Source organism: Felis catus, chromosome B4, assembly GCF_018350175.1.
Source record: "Felis catus isolate Fca126 chromosome B4, F.catus_Fca126_mat1.0, whole genome shotgun sequence".
In the NCBI taxonomy this organism is placed as follows: domain Eukaryota; kingdom Metazoa; phylum Chordata; class Mammalia; order Carnivora; family Felidae; genus Felis; species Felis catus.
The window spans coordinates 47,982,410-47,998,485 of record NC_058374.1 but is presented as its reverse complement, the minus strand read 5'-3'; the positions used below and the strand labels follow the sequence as shown (position 1 = coordinate 47,998,485).

The 16,076-nt window shown below is 40.2% G+C and overlaps 1 long non-coding RNA gene across 1 annotated transcript; it reads left to right on the top strand.

The window, feature by feature from the left end:
• Positions 1–531: 531 nt before the first annotated feature.
• On the top strand, positions 532–10,812 carry LOC111561329. Its single transcript, XR_002743793.2, has 2 exons — positions 532–4,840; positions 10,306–10,812. It is a non-coding gene; the product is annotated as an uncharacterized LOC111561329 (long non-coding RNA).
• Positions 10,813–16,076: the final 5,264 nt, after the last annotated feature.

The following is a 16,076-nucleotide window of genomic DNA, read 5'->3' as shown; positions in this document are numbered from 1 at the left end:
ACTGTTTTTCCGGAAGGGTGGGGACCAGTGTGGGATCTCACTGGGGATCTCAGAGTAGTGATTACCTTTCTTCCAGAGACCTACTGTTAAACAGACTCAGTTCTTAAAGATTTCCAGTCTCTGGGTCTTTATTCCATGTTTTATATTCACCACTGAGAGACTCTACTGGCCCAGCCTGTATTAGGTATCTATTCTTGACTAATTGTGGCCACTGGGGCAGAGTCAAGCAACAAAAATGGCTGCCAGAAATCACTCCAATGGAGTGCTCAAGCAGTTCTGTGAGAAGTTAATATACTAAGTTTAGGCTATTTAGGTATTGACATCCTATTACTCTGTAACAAACCTGGGGAATCAAGATGGCCTTCCTTAAAAATTTTTTTTTAACATTTATTTATTTTTGAGACAGAGACAGAGCATGAATGCAGGAGGGTCAGAGAGAGAGGGAGACATAGAATCTGAAACAGGCTCCAGGCTCCGAGCTGTCAGCACAGAGCCCGACGCGGGGCTTGAACTCACGGACGTGAGATCATGACCTGGGCCGAAGTCGGACGCTCAACCGACTGAGCCACCCAGGCGCCCCAAGATGGCCTTCCTTAAAAATGGAAGAAAACTCATCATCTCTGAGGCATTAAATTTGGCTACAGATCTTTGGGGAATCTCCACTATTTCCATGAAATAATGGGTCATCAAATCCCTCACCACCAGTGTATCAGTTATGTATTGCTGTATAACAAATCATGCCAAAACTTAGTGGCTTAAAACAACAGCTGTCTTTATTTGCTCGTCATTTTGTAGGGCAGTAATTTGGGATGAGCCTAGCTGGGCAGTTCTACTGGTATCATCTAGAGTCACTCACGAGGCTTGCTTATCTGGAGGCTTGAATGGGGCTGGATAGTCCAAGGTGGCTTCACTCACTTACCTCACTTACCTGCCATTGGGCCTCTTTCTCCATGGCCCTTTAAGCAGGAGAGCCAGGCTTCCTCATATGGCATCACCGTGTTCCAAGAAGCATCTTGAGGCCTGGACTTGAAAGTTTCGCTGTGTCACATCACTGCATTCTACTACTTAAAGCAAGTCACAGGTCAGCCAAGACTCAAGGGCAGGGCGAATAGACTGTATTTATTTCTATAGGAAGAATGTCAAAGTCATGAGCACACAGAAATAAGGTTATTGTAGCCATATTTGCAAATAATGTACCATGCTTGGAACCTAGCTTCATCAAAACAAACAAATCAAAAAATATCCAAGCATTTGTAACCAATTTCCAGCCATGGAAAAAGTTGAATGACATGGTATTATAAAGTTCCTGTGAGAAATTAGTAGTCAAAAAAACAACCCTTAACATTTCTGTAATTCACAGGATAGTTATGAATAATGCATAGCCAAAAGAATATAGGATTGAATAAAAGGGGGGTTGGATTACAGATCAAGTCTTGTTACCAGCTTTCTCTGTTAATTGTTCGAAACACCTAACACTCGAGCCTCAGTTTCCCTATGGATCAAATAAGGAAACCTACAGACCACACACTGTTCATGAGAAAGAGCTCTGTGAGCTGTAAAAATGCGATATAAATGAAAAGTCATTAAAAAGAAATCAAATCATGAAATCTTGTCTTTCTCCTCTCCTCTGGTTACGTGGTTTCAAACAAGGAGTGATCTCAGGCTTATGTTGCTACAAAAAATCTGTTTTTACAAAAATTTTCTTTCATTTAAATGCTTTTTGATGATTTGCCAGTGAATGTAGTGCAATCTATGGTCTTTCTAAGTGCACAAAAATGTGTGAAATTAAAACACCCAAGAAGAGAATAATTGGATGTATCCATTTGGGGAAAAAAGGAAATTGTGTGGTAAAGAAAATGAGCTTAAAAGCATACGAGAGACTGTGTCTTTTAGACTGTGTAAGAATAATTAGATGAGATTCCTCTGTGTGGACAGTTTTAAGAGAAAATGATTTGAAATGGTAGCCTGTGTGCCAAGCTAGGTATGAGAGTTGAACACACAGTTAACTTTGAAGAAGTAAAAGAAAAAAACTTCTCTACAAAGCAACAACTAATTTCCTTGGGGAATGGGTCGTGATGAATATAAAAACACCAGGCTTTAGTGTTTCTAGAGAAAAAGGTGATACGGACAGGATCAGTGAGGGCTTGGAAGAGGCTTGTGAGGTCCCCTCAGCAAATATGGGAGAATGTGAATACATTCTCCAGAGTTTCATAACCTCCATTTGTCCCTTACTCTATGTGTGATGCGCTTCGCCACACCATGTTTTTCCTCCTGACTCCAGCACGCTTCCATGCATCCCTGGCAGCCAGTATTCTGCCTCAAGCACACGTGACATCTGTGGGTGCCATGTTCTCAGTGTCTATGCATGCCCAGAAATGTGGGGAAGGTTATCACTCTCTAGGGCCATCTTTAATTACTGGGCAATAGGGATTGGTGGAAAAAGGAATGCCTCAGCCTCCCTGTGTTCTAGTGCAGGGCTTGACAAACTTTGGCCAAATCCTTCCCGTCTGTTTTTATAAATAAAGATTTATTAGAGCACAGCTGTGCCCGTTAATTTACGTATTGTCTATGGCTGCTTTTATGCTGCAGTGGCAGAGTTGAGTAGTTATGACAGGGACTGCATGGCCTACAAAGAGAAAAATATGTAACATCTGACCCTTTACACAACATATTAGCCGACCTCTGCTCCAGTGGGACAGTGCTGAGGCACATTCTCCATGTTTCCTCAGAGTGTCCCCAACAAGATGGAGACCCAGTCACCCATAGCAGTAACCAGCACAAATGCACACTTTATCGGCTTTTTGCCCTTTCTTAGCTCTCTTTCCCCCTACTCCTTCACTTTTGTTTTCCGGGATCACTTTCCGAGTAAACTGTTTGCACCAGAGAACTTCTCCTTTTGTAAATATAAACTAAGACAGAATTCAATCCTCCTTGGTAATTATTTTTCATGTTTTAGTTAGAAGACTGCCCTAATATTTTACTTTGTGACACATCACACATAACATGCATATAACCAAAACACACACGTATAACCTATCTCCAAAACAAATGATTTATTAAATAATATTTATCTTTCCTGTCACTAATATACACTTGTATTTTCTATTCCATTTTACTCTCTTATATTTCATGGAAAAAATATTCTGGTCATAATATTAAATTGATTTCAACACAGCCCTAGTGGTCCATTTACCAGTTTTTGAACCAGAATAGGTCAGCGAGTGGTCACAGGCCTAACTTGCACACACTTAGGGTCCACAAGGCTTCGATTCAGATTGCCTGGCTAAAGAAATGCAGATTGGGTATCTGGGAGATGTGGGCAGGAACTCTTAACCCTAAGGGCAGAAATTCTTTGCCTCCATCCTAAGAAGAACAAGGGGAGATACGTGAGAGGATGAAGGAAAGGGAAAATTGCCTTTAAGTGAAGGAGGAAGACCAAGGAAGAGATAAAACCCAGTGGAGTGTGAAACTGCCTAGAGCTACAAATCATCCCTTCATTTTGCATTGCATAAAACTGCATCCATGTGTAAAAGCAACAAATAATAACATTTGAGTGAACATAAATAATCAGTTGAATCCTTCCTGTATTTAAAATTGATGTCTTCCATTAGTTACCATTTATGTCATCTTTATATCTTTACCCATGATTCCAGATGACCTCCTCCTACTTAATACCATACAGTGTGGACTTTTCCTACCTCTCTGATTACTGCTTTTGATCTCTTTCTTTGGATTCTCTTCTAGTAATTGCTCTTAGCTGTTGGTATTTTTCAGGGATCCTTTCTCAACTTTATGAGTTTCTTTCTTTTTTTTTTTTTTTCATGCTACACACTTTCCTTAATCAATTTCACCCACTTCCGTGGTTTAATGACCATTTCTGTGCTCCTGGTCTACAAAATAAATACCTCCAGGCTGAATCCTCTCCCCTTCCAGATTTATTTACCCAACTGCCTACTTAATATCTAGACCAAGTTTAATACATTCTCAATTGAACCCTCATCTGTAATGCCCACCAAGTCTTCTTCTGATCTCCCCTGTCCTGCATTCTGTCTTTTCCACCATTGGTACGATCACCTAGACCAGAAATCTGGAGCCTGCCTAAACTCCTTTTATTTCTCTTCTCCATCCAAATGGTCATATGTCCTAAATATTTTTAAAGTTATTCTCCTCCTGTGTTTCTGTTGATATTTTCCTGGTTTTGAGCATCATCTTTCTTTTGTATTATTGAAATAATCCATCTCTTGATATCCCTGCCCTCAGTCTCTCCCCATTCAATTGTTTCTTCATAAAGCCACCAGGGTCATCTTCTAAAATGCCCCAGTCAGGGTTCGGATCAGGGAAACTGAAACTGCATGAAGCATTTTGAGCAGGCATAGATTTAATGCTGCCAAATCATGCTTATAAAATATTGGGAAAGTTGTAGGACTGTAGGTCAGAGAAGGTTGTTGATGGCTCTGAAGCCAGTAGGTCTACAATGTGGTAGTAAACTTTCTCAGGGAAGAGGAAGCAGCTATTGTTGCCCTGGTTAAGAACTTCAGAATACCGTTCAGAATGGTAACGTTCGTAACTGTCTATGACACCACAGTGGGTACTTCACATACAGCAGGATGCTAATAACAACCTAATGTTTGTGGAAGCTCAAACATTTGCCTACCACTATTGGAGGAGTAATGGTGGCCTTTGATTTCCTTCTACCTTCTGAAAGCCTATCAGGATGCTGAATTGGTGGACTTTAAACTGGAATACTGCTGACAAGAGATCTGGGAAATGTTTCCCCAGATTTCCAACTCCTATGGTACAGGAGAGAGCATAGGAGTTGGAATAGCTTTGAGGACCACAGGTAATCCAGTATACTCTCCATCACTGGTAGGCTAAAATCTAAACTGCTCAACCGTGACAAACCACATCCTTCATGAACCAGTGTCTTCCTACTTCTCTACTTGTCTCTCTCCACTCTCATTTCTTCCTCAGTGCCGTTGTTATTCAGTTACTAACTTGCAGTTCCATGACTGAACTTTACAGTTTCATGCCTTAATACATTTGCATATGCTGTTTCCCATGTCTGGAAGTCTTCCTACCCCCCCCCCCCCCACAGTGGCCTTCTTGACAAACTTCTATTCACTCCTAAGACCCCAATGCAAAGATTTCCCCTTCTGTGAAGTGTTTTTGAACACTTCTGTGAAGCCCTCAGTAGGGCTGACCCTGTCTTGTACCAGCACTGTGCTTTGAACTCACCTCTTTATTTTGTGGCTACAATATTGATTTGTGTCTCTGCCTCCCCTGCTACACTTTGAACTCCTTAATTGTTTCTTTTTTCTCTTCATCCCCCAGTGCCCTGCCTGGTGTTTGGCTTATAATAGGTGCTCAATTCACATGGAACAACTGAGTAGGTAAAAGCTTCTCTAAGGCACTGTGCCTTAAGGTCATAGCATTAGCGAAATTGCCTACAAGAGATATGAGGAACCAGACCCCTTGTAATAGAGATACCACTTGCTAAATTCTACCCTATGGAAAATGGTTTTGTAGGTAGATTGCAGCTGTGTTCCAATTCACAGCCTGTATTCCTTGTCATATCTAAGTGATTATTTGGCAGCTGCCTGCATTTCTACATCCCAAATATCTTTTCAAATGGATTCTGAACTTGGAAATGGTGTTGGACCTTGGTTGGATACAATTCAGCTTAAAAAATACACATACTCATCTAGAATGCCTTCTTGCTTTGTTAGACTGTGAGCTTTTGAAGAAGGAAATGATTATGGGGTTGGGGATGGGAAAAGGGAAAGCTGGCCATCTTTCTGAACAGAGAATGAGGAGGAGTGGATTGGTTTCCTAGGAGATAGGCTTTTCTTTATTTGAAGTTTTTCTACAGAACGATTTCTGTACTGGTGTCTTCTCCTTAGTCATAGGAGCTCACCATCAGAGATGCATCTCAGGATTGCTTTCAGTCAGCAGCTGCCAAAGGTGAGCTTAACGTTCTTGGTCCTTACTTTCTCTACAGGAGACTAATAAAGGCAACTAATAATACTAATTACAATGGACACTTTAGTGATTTAATCACCAGGACAGGAACCTTTAACACTAAATCCCCTGGTAGATCATAAGCTCATCCCCTCCCCCCCATATAACTTCTGAAACAGTTGTCCCACATACTGCCTTCTGAGCCACTTTCTCCCACCAGGTTTTCTCAGATTCTCTGAAAAGAAGGCAGTACAATAAATAATCTCTTCGTCCAAGGACTTTAATATCAGTAGCATTTCCCTTCCAAGAAATCTCTTGGCTTCAAAGGAATCAAAAGTAACATCTTATCAAAAAGAGATTGTGATTCTACCCTGTGTACCTGGGATTAGACAGAGCCAAATTCCTTTGTACGCAGCTTTTATTTGTTAGCTAGATGGAGGTAACCGAGACGGTCTTAGGTAAAAGCATGCAGAAGCTAGAAGTTACCCTAACTCCTATTTTAGCATTTTCCCTACCTCCAGTGATGACTGCTCTTCCCCAAGGTCAAAGAAGGACTATATGGACACCACTAAGGTACTGCACTGCAGGAGACATGTTTTTAAGTGTTTGTTTAGCTCATATGTCTCTTCTCTGAGGACTATCACCCTCAGTTGGGGCCCCCTACTCACCTGTGTTCTGTAAGTGCCTGAGCTTCTGGTATCTGCTGATTCAATCAAGGTAGATTTCAGACTCTAGCTGAGCTAGGTAATTCTCCCTCCCAGTGAATTTGAGTCCAAGAAATGCTGGTTTCTCGCTGAGCTGGCTCTGTGAATTGAGGGGATGTCAAGTCAAGAGTTGTACAGTAGCCATGCAGGAGGTTGGGAGAGAGACAGAGAGAGAGAGAGAGAGAGAGAGAGAGAGAGAGAGAGAGAGAGAGACTGAAGAGAGGTGGGAACATTTAGTGCAGCTTATACAAATCCCTCAGTGAATGTAGTTTGTTGTTATTGTTACTGGTATTTTATTTCTGAGTCGCACTGAAAACTGTGAAGATAGACAGGGCCCTTGAAGGGAAAAGGATTGTGGTTAGTACAAGTGTTGCCAAACTCTTCCTCTTCCTTTATTTTTTGGACCTTGGAAATAAATCAGAACTTGACGGCTTCCACCTTAGGAAAAGCTTAGCTTGAGCAGGGTGGTGTCTGGACCTCTGCACAGAAAAATTTGTAAGGAGGCTGCTTCTTTAGTTATCCTCTGAGCCCTGACCTCCTTAACCTGGAAAGCATGTAATCTGCCTGTAGGGCCCACTGAGGTTTGACTGGAGGTATTTATATCTCAACACTTGCCATGGAAATTAATATCTCCTGCAAATGTTGCCGGATTTCTGCAGTTTTCCCAGCCAAGAGGAACCATGAACTTTCTTCCTGGGCTTTCCAAACCTTCCCCTCCCCTTGTCCTCTCTGCTTACTTCAGGTACTTACTGCCTCCTTTGCTTCCTCTGGTCTCCCAGTAGATCAAGACTGTAGCAATTTTAGTTATTTTTGTTCTTCACTGTGAAAGCTGTGTCAGATCTAGAGCCACTAGAAGCATATTTATCAAGGACGACTCAGCACAATATATGCACCCGGAGGCTCCCTTAATATAGGTGCCCTGAGGCTTCTGCCGGGTATGGCTTCAGGACGAGGATCCCATTCTGCAAGAGTACAGGCCTTCTTGTCTAACTGCAGCCCTGTCGTTTACTCCATGCTGTTCCCCTCTGCCTCCAGACTGTCATCCTGAGTCCATATTGAGCAATCCCTTTGGCTGCCTTGGCCTAGCATCCAACTTCCTTCCTGGCCTTCTTACTTTCTCCTCTCTTCTCTCTTCCCTCTTCTTTGATGCATGGTGATCAGGGAGAGCTGTCTATCCACAGTTCGCCTCATGAGGGGAGCAGTATAGTTGCCCTGATCAGCAGCATCTCAAGGGTGGGACAGAGAGTAGTAGAACTTGACAGTATGACCAGGGGCGCCAAAGACCTCAACTGTGGATTGTATTAGGTAGGGAAAGAACACTGAGACAGAACAACATGTGGCAATAGTTTTGGAGCCAGGATTCTGATCTTTTAATGATGCTGGGGATGGACATTTACAAAGAATTCAAGAATGCCAAGAATATTGGCGTAATTTGTGAATACCGTAGAACAGTGTGAAAATTATGCTAATTTTAGTGATTTATGAGAATGACTTACCCTTTATAACTAATTACTGCATGTACTATAACTATTATACACATCATTAATAGGTGTCAGATTGATTTTAAGTTTTATTTGATCACAGTGCTAAATCCCTCACATGCATGCTCAGTCTTCTTAAATGACATTGGCTTTTGTTCACAACTTCCAATAATTAGGAGAAGCACTTATTGGAGACTGAATTAGGACAGATCATGTGGCTATGGTAAAACCATTGTTTCTTTAACAATAAGTATTCAAAATATGATATGGGTTGCTATATTTGAAAATGATATGGGTACAATTACTATATACTTTCCTAGATTTCATTGGAGAGGTCGGGCGGGCTTGACTTCCATTCCATTCCTCTACAGCTACACTGTCCACTAGCCACATGTGGCTATTTAAATCAAATTAATTAAATCAATTTCTCTGGTATACTAGTCACATTTCAAGAGGTCAGTAGCCATATGTAGCTTGTAGCTAGCTACTACACCGCACATATAGAACATTTCCGTTAGTCTAGAAAGTTCTGTTGGTCAGTGCTGCCAAAGTCTTGACAGTGTGAAAGTTAGTCTGTCTAACTTTGGTGGTCTATCACTCATGGAATGACTAAGTCAGGTTGCTCTGAATTTTCTGCATAGAGGCAGGGATCAGGGAACCTCAGGGCCCCCGCTCTGGGGGAAATGAGTGAGTGTAGCAGTGACTGGAAGGAACAGATTCTCCCTTGGGAAAGCTGTAACGGCACGTCAGGGAGCTCAGGCAGGAAGTGGGGAGGAGATAGCACAGGCAGTGTGGATCCCATCACTGCTCATGGGAGCAAGTTGCTACTCTTTACTGTTGCCTTGTACAGTGGGTTACAGAGAAGTCACATCCACATTAGCTCACTTTATTGGTTCTATAGTGTTTGGAGTACTGTTCAATAAAAAACTTGCAGAGTGAATGAATGACATGACAGACAGCAGATTGTAATCATTTCAACAACTCTCATGCATACAGTTTACGTACCTCTTTAATGCCTTCTTTCATTTAGCCCTTATATCCATTAAAATTTTTTTAATGTTTTTTTTTTAATTTTATTTTTGAGAGAGAGAGAGAGAGAGAGAGAGAGAGAGAGACAGAGCATGAATGGGGGAGGGGAAGAGAGAGAGGGAGACACAGAATCCGAAGCAGGCTCCAGGCTCTGAGCTGGCAGCACAGAGCCTGACATGGGGCTCAAACCCACGAACTGCGAGATTGTGACCTGAGCCGAAGTCGGCTGCTTAACCAACTGAGCCACCCAGGCGTCCTCCTGGTCCTTCTATCCATTTAAGGTGAGAAAGAAACATATTATCGTTCTTTTGCTGATGAGAAAAAGTTGGGGCTCAGGATCACCCAGCTAGCAAGTAGCAGAATTGTGACTCAAATTCGGGGCTTAGGCATGTTCCATGCCATTGTCTGGCCTCTTAGTGCCTTTTTAATAAGAGTATTTCCAACAGTAGACTGCTGATGTGGTAGGATTCAAGGACGTCTTTGACACTTAGGGTTTCCCAGGGACCAGTTGATTCAACTTTGATAGGATTTTTAGGTTGTTGGCACGATGCTTGGTTTTTATTGTTCACATTTGCCTGAATTCGTGCTTTCAGGCTTTCATAGACAGACTGCCTGGCATTCTGAAGCAGTGGCTTTTACACTGTCTCCCACCAATTCCAATATTTCACGGAGGGGCTGCAGAGGCTGCTATGGGGGTGGGGCTCAGTGGGGAGGCCTTGGGTTTGGGCTCTGGGCTGTTCAGGACTGATATGCTTTCAACTATTTTTATATATTTGACATTCCAGAAAAAAAAATTCACTTGAAAAAAAGGTTCTTTTGCTAACGGTTAGAAAAAGAATCACTGTTCTAAAGGATTTTTGTGGCAGCTTGCTTCCTGTGACAAGAAAGTGGGGCAAGCTGAACTCTCTGCCCAGGCACCATCCAGGAACCGGATTCATCTGTAGACCAACCAACACTTTCTTTCTACTTACAAACACACCCTAGAACTTCAGAGTCCCCTACATCCTGCAGAGCCAGGCCTCAGGCAGGAGGGGGGACCAAGGGACGCTGTGTGGGGACTGGAGGGCCCGTCGTTTTTTGACAGAGCTGCCCTATTGTCTTCTTCTGCCACTTTGCTCTCATTCTCTTCCCAGGCAGGAGCCCTCTTCACTGCCCGAGCCCACAGCATCTGCAAAATCCTCCCTCTCTGACTTGACACATGGTCCTAAGGGCTTGTTGGCCTGAGTCCGAAGCAGCTGCCAGATTGCTTCGACTCAGACACCACCAATCTGGGCCTCATCTTGTCTGCTGGATTCCGTTGTTGCTCGCCTATCTGCAAAGCGAGGAACTTTCAAGAAGGTCGGAGAATTCCCTGACGGCACCTTTTGGATTCCTTGCTCCTCTCTTGGATGTGAATATGCTAAAATTGATTGCATAAGCCTGGATTTTTACATTATAATTCTGTCCCTGCCTAACGTTTATGCTGTAATTAATCTGAAAGCTCTTAATTTTTCATTGATAGATTTGAATGAGCATGCTGCTGTTGTCAGTACAAAAAGGGAAAATGAGGTGTGTCATGTGGGAACTAGAAAATAAGGTTAACTTGTGACAGGAAAACTAAAAAAAAAAAAAAAAAAATCCAACATAGTGAATGAGATCAGTCATTTTTAAAATTTATACACCTTGAGGAAGAATCCAGAAATTGGTGCCTAGAGGGCAATACCAGTGGGGTAACACTGTCGTAGAAAGAACAAGATAACTACAATAAGGTTTCGGCAAGATGAAACGGTACCACAACCTTTTTTCCAGTTTTACTGAGAAATAACTAAGGTATAATACTGTGTAACTTTAAGGCATATAGCATGATGTTTGATAAGCATATATTGGGAAATGATTACCAGAATATGGTTCAACTAAACGAAAAAGAAAAAGAAAACAGGAAAAAAATTCTTGTGATGAGAACTCTTAGGATTTACTCTTTTAACAAATTTTCTGTATACCACGCAGCAGTGTTAACTACAGTCATCATGCTGTAATGACATTTGCAGTATTTTTTTATTTTATAACTGGACATTTGTACCTTTTGACCACCTTCCTCCAATTCCGCATCCATCCCCTGCCTCTGGTAACCACAAGTCTGACCAATATTTCTACGTTTTCCTTTCTTTCTTTCTTTCTTTCTTTCTTTCTTTCTTTCTTTCTTTCTTTCTTTCTTTCTTTCTTTCTTTCTTTCTTTCTTTCTTTCTTTCTTTTAATTCCACATATAAGTGAGATTATGCAGTATTTGTCTTTCTCTGTCTGACTTATTTCACTTAGTATAATGCCCTCAAGGTCCATCTATGTTGTCACAAATGGTAGGATTTTCTTATTTTTGTTTTTTGTTTTTTTTGTCCCTTTATGGCTGAATAATATTCCATTGTATATTCTTTATTCATTTATCCATCAGTGAACACTCAGATTGGTTCCATGTCTTGGCTATTGTCAATAATGCTATTGTGACTATGGTAGATTCAGGTAGCTTTTCAAGTTAGTGTTTTCATTTCCTTTGCATATATTCCCAGAAGTGGGATTGCTGTGTCTAGTTTTAATTTTTTGAGGCTCCTCCCTGCTGTTTCCATAGTGCCTGTATCAACTTACATTCTCACCAACAGTGCACAAGGGTTTCTTTCTCTTCACATCCATGCCAGCATTTGCTATCTGTTATCTCTTTGAAGGTGGCCGTCCTAACAGGTGTGAGGTGATAAGTCATAGTGGTTTTCATTTGCATCTCCCTGATGACAAGTGATATTGAGCATCTTTTCATGTACCGTGGCCTTTTTGTATGTCTTCTTTGGAGAAACGTCTATCGAAGTCCTTTGCCCATTTTTTAATTGGGTTGCTTTTTTTGCTCTTGAGTTCGATGAGTTCCTTATGTATTTTGGATATTACCCCCTTATCAGATACAGGATTTGCAATTTTTTTCCCCATTCTGTAGGTTGTCTTTTTACTTTGTTGATGGTTTCTTTTCCTGTGCAGAAACTTTTTAGTTTGGTGCAGTGCCATTGTTTGTTTTTTTTTTTTTTTCTTTTCTTTTCTTTTCTTTTCTTTTCTTTTCTTTTCTTTTCTTTTCTTTTCTTTTCTTTTCTTTTCTTTTCTTTTGTGGCTTGTGCTTTAGGTGTCATATCCAAAAAATCATTACCAAGGCCCATGTCAAAGAGTTTTTTGTTCCTATGTTTTCTTCTAGGAGTTTTATGGTTTCAGGTCTTACATTTGTCTTTAATGCATTTTGAGTTAATTTTTGTGAGTTGTATAAGATATAGATCCTGTTGCATTCTTTTATACGTGAATACCCAAACATCCCAGCACTACTTGTTGAAAAGACTGTCTTTTCTTCATCAAGTATTCCTGGCTGTCTTGTCAAATATTAGTTGACTGTATATGTTTGGGTTTATATCTGAGTTCTTGATTCTGTTCCATTGGCCTATTTGTCTGCTTTTATTTGCCAGTACCGTACTGTTTTGATGAATACAGGCGTCTAGTAGAGCTTGAAATCAGGAAATGTGATGCCTCCTGCTCTGTTCTTTTTCAGAATTTCTTTGGATATTTAGGATCTTTGGTGGCTCCATGTAAATTCTAGAAGGTTTTGCTTTTGTAAAAAATGCCATTGAAATCTTGATAGAGATTTCATTTAAATCTATAAATGGCTCTTGGTATTAATAACATTTTAACAATATTTGTTCTTCCAGTCCATGAATACAGGATATCTTTCCATGTATTTATGTCTTTGATTTTTTTTAACAACATTTTGCCATTTTCAGAGTAGAGATCTTTCACCTTTTTAGGTAAATTTATTCCTAAGTATTTCATTTTTTTGATGCTATTGTGAATGAAATGTTTGAACTTCTTTTTCAGAAAATTTGTTGTTAATGTATAGGAGTATTACTGATTTTTGTATGTTAATGTGTTTTACAACTTTACACATTCACTGATTAGATCTAACAGGTTTTTTCTTTTTTTTGGTTGAGTCTTTAGGTTTTCTATATATAAAATTATGTCATATGCAAATAGAGACAATTTTAATTCTTCCTTTCCAATTTCTGAAACCTTTTATTTATTTTTCTTGCCCAATTCCTCTAGCCAGGACTGCTAGTACTATGTTGGATAAGAGTGGTGAGAGTGGGCACCATTGTCTTGTTCCTGATCTTAGAGGAAAAGCTTTCAGTCTTTCATCACTGAGTATAATGTTAGCTGTGGGCTTCTCATATATGACCTTTATTGTGCTGAGATATATTCCTCTGATACCTGATATGCTAAGAGTTTTTATCATGAATGGATGTTGAATTTTTTTCAGATGCTTTTTCTGCATCTATTGAGATGATCATATGGTTCTTTTTTTCATTCTATTAATGTGATGTATCACATTGATTGATTTGTGTATGTTGAACCATCTTGCATTTCAGAGATAAATCCCACTTGATCATGATGAATGATCCTTTTAATTTGCTGCCAAATTCATCATTCTAGTATTTTTTTTGTTTATTTATTTATTTATTTATTTATTTATTTATTTATTTATTTATTTTTAATATGAAATTTATTGTACAACACCCAGTGCTCATCACAACCCTAGTATTTTTTTTAATTTTAGAGAGAAAGAGAGAGCAAAAGCAGGGTAGGGGGTCAGAGGGAGAGAGAGAATCTTTTTTAATGTTTATTTATTTATTTTGAGAGAGAGAGAACATACTCGTGAGCAGGGGAGGGTCAGAAAGAGAGGGAGAAGGAGCGAGAGAATCCCAAGCAAGCCCCGTGCTGTTCAGCTGAGAGACCGATTGCAGGGCTCCATCCCAGGAACAGTGAGATCATGACCTGAGCTGAAACCAAGAGTTGGACGCTTAATGGGTTGAACCACCCAGGTGCCCTGAGAGAGACTCTTAAACAGGCTCCATGCTCAGTGCAAAGCCCAATGTGGCTAGATCCCATGACTCTGGGATCATGACCCAAGCCAAAATCAAGAGTCAAATACTCAACTCATTGAGCCATCCAGGTGCCCCAGTTTTCTAGTAGTTTATTGAGAATTTTTCATCTATATTCATTAAGGATATTTGCCTGTACGTTTCTTTTCTAGTAGCATTCTTTTCTGGTTTTGGTATCAGGATAATACTGGCTTCATAAAATAAATTTGGGAGTGTTTTCTTCTGTTCAATTTTTTGGAAGAGGTTGTGAAGGATTAGTGTTAATTATTGTTTAAATACTTGGTAAAATTTACCAGTGAAGTCATCTGGTCTTGGGCCATTATTTGTTGGGAGATTTTATTATTATTATTATTACTGATTCAGTCTCCTTACTAATAATTGGTTTATTTAGATTTTTTGATTTCTTCCTGATTCAGTCTTGGTGGTACCACCATTTTCAAAAGTGCAGCCCAGATCATTCCAGGAATTAGATGAACAACTGCATCATATTCTACAGTAAAAACAAGGTCAGAGCACTAAACTGACTAATTGTCAGCCACCCTGTTTGGGTATATATATTTTGCATGTTATAATTTTATGATGTTGGGAGGGGGCAAAAACCTACAGAGGGATTTTAGGTCTCTGACACTGTCTAAAGAAATCTAGAATCTAGACATTGCTTCCAGGGCATAGAAAAACTTTAGTCATTGGGAGAGGTGGACTTTCTGGTTGGGTAGTAAAGGTCTGTCTGGCTTTCCTTAGAGCCTAGGTAATGTGTTTGACTTTTTGACTACAAGTAGAGAGGAGACAGTCACAGTTTACCTCAACCAGTGGGATTTGTTGTAAGATAGTGAGAGAACTGGTAGGTGGTTTATGCTCGGGACTCCAAAATAACTCACTGGCTGGAGGCCTCTCACTCAATGAGTTTTCCAGGTGCAATGATTTGGTATTACCAACTTCGTTTCTTTTTCTACTTGTACTTATTACATACTTGCAAACTAACAAAATCTCCAATTTTTCTTCTAAATCACTGCTTTTAGTAAAACATTGTTTCTCATGTCCTAAAACTTTTCCTTACTTTCTCTCTCTCCCATGTTTTATGTTCAAAATCTGAAAGAAAAATGCTCTTAGTTGCCATCTAATACAGGGCCACCTCCTAGACTTCTAGATGATGGCTCATCTTTGTAGGCTCAAGTGGAACAAAGACTAGAAATCTATTGATAGGGACAATTTCAAAAGGCAGGACCTCAGAGGCTTTTTTGAAGGATAGTGAAACTGTCAGGCACCTAGTAGAGTCTGATCAGTACAGTGAATTATTCCACACAACTGTCCTGCTACCTTTGTTCTGATTCACATTCATCAAGCAGCTTACGGTTTATTAATTTCATCTACTAGATGTTCTAATAGTAAGGTTTCCTGCCAAGAACATACGTATTTTAAATTCTGGAAAGAAGTGTCCTAAATTTAAATTAATGAATTGGCCTTTGGTTTATGTGATGGTTAATTTTATGCGTCAACTTGACTGGGCTTTGGTCCCCAGATATTTGGCCAAACATTGTTCTGTATGTTTCTGCAAAGGTGTTTTGGGTGAGATTTAAATTTAAAATGGTGGACTTTGAGTGAAACGTATTGCCCTTATAATGTGGGTAGACCTCATCTAATCAGATGAAGTCCTGACTAGAACAAAAGACTGACCTTTCCTCAAGCAAGTTTTACAAGCGCACAGCCTTTGGACTTGAACTGCAACATTGGCTCTTCCCTGGGTCTCCAGACTGACAACCCACTCCACAGATTGCCTTTATAATCACATAAGCCAATTCCTTTTTTAAAAATAAAAATAAAGTGTATTTATTTATTTTTGAGAGAGATGGAGAGAGAGAGTGTGTGAGAATGGAGGGGAGGGGCAAAAGAGAGGGAGACACAGAATTCCAAGCTGGCTCTGTGCCATGAACACAGAGTCCAACATGGGGCTTGAAGTCACAAACTGTGAGATC